This window comes from Nannospalax galili, unplaced genomic scaffold, assembly GCF_000622305.1.
Source record: "Nannospalax galili isolate Female #2095 unplaced genomic scaffold, S.galili_v1.0 scaffold171, whole genome shotgun sequence".
Taxonomy (NCBI): Eukaryota; Metazoa; Chordata; class Mammalia; order Rodentia; family Spalacidae; genus Nannospalax; species Nannospalax galili.
Window position 1 is genome coordinate 3663879 of NW_008329362.1, and position 1204 is coordinate 3665082.

Sequence of the window (1204 nt, forward strand, 5' to 3'; positions counted from 1 at the left end):
TTGAAAAACTAACCCAAGTAAACTTTAGAACGGTAAGGTAGCATTTTTTTAATGTAAATAGGTTAATATTTTTGTTCTCAATATGAACAAATACGATTAGTTTCTCGTTGATTTTTTTCTTGTGTATTTTTTTAACATACAATTGAATGTATCACATAAATCTTTTATTTTAAGGCTAAACATATGAAGGTCATTAATGTCTGCCTTATACAATTAAATTAAGATGAATAATAATATGATTCTTTTTTGATTAACAGAATTTCTGACATAGAGAATCAAAATATTGCTAATCTGAAATAATCTGAAAACTGATATCTAATCTTGGATTGTGAGTAAAGTTGAAGACTGAGGCATCATGTCTGCCAGCTCCTGCCTCTGTGTGATCACAAAAGTTTGATTCAGTGCTGCTTTTCAAATAGGACAAAGTGGCACAAAAAGAAATGTGTACCATCAACTGCTTGTCCTTTAATGAAATTCTCTGGTGTACAAATCACTGCAGTGGAATGATGCAATGGGGCATAAAGACCATAAATCAGGCAATATATCGAGTGTAACACTAATTATATTCACTATAAACTGAAATATATATATATCAGATGGCCAGAATGGTACACCGGTGTTCAAAGTCCAAGATGAAAAATGCATTTCAACTTCTCTCCCTATAAAAACTCAACAGTCTGCTTCTGTGTCTGGCATCAAATTCTATATCTCTACCTGTGTTTTCAGCAAGGAAACCCAATTCCTAAAGGAAAGGTCATTATCATTATTAAGTTTTATAAGAAAATCAGTATCTACTTAATAATGGAGACATCACGAATGTCAGACTTAACACACTTTGCAAAGTGCTAATAACTCTTAAGGTGTACCTTGTCTGAAGCTGAAGTCAGTATTGGAAATTTTATACTACTTTCTCTGCCTGAAAGCATGACAAAGTATTTCTGTAAAAAGTATTTCTATAATAGCTAAGTTTAAAAAACTAGCGGTTATTTTACAACTCTGCTTAATTTGGGTTCAGTTTCAAAGTTGGTGATAGTCAAAATTCATGTCATCATTAATAATTTGAACTGCATTCTTTTTCATTTTTAGGACAAACAAAGCATTTATACATGCCTCTGTTTGCAAGTTTTTTATGGTATATATGCTTTATATACATTATTGATGACAGTGGAAATGCTTTTTTCTATATTTCTTTCAGTTCTAGAAT

The 1204-nt window shown here is 31.1% G+C and overlaps 1 long non-coding RNA gene across 1 annotated transcript in view; it reads left to right on the forward strand.

Annotated features, from left to right (window-relative positions):
• Positions 1 to 247: 247 nt before the first annotated feature.
• Positions 248 to 1204, forward strand: part of LOC115071105 — a 10325-nt gene continuing 9368 nt past the window's right edge. The window contains exon 1 of the long non-coding RNA XR_003850222.1: positions 248 to 1132. This is a non-coding gene — a long non-coding RNA (uncharacterized LOC115071105). The remainder of the gene's footprint in view (positions 1133 to 1204) is intronic.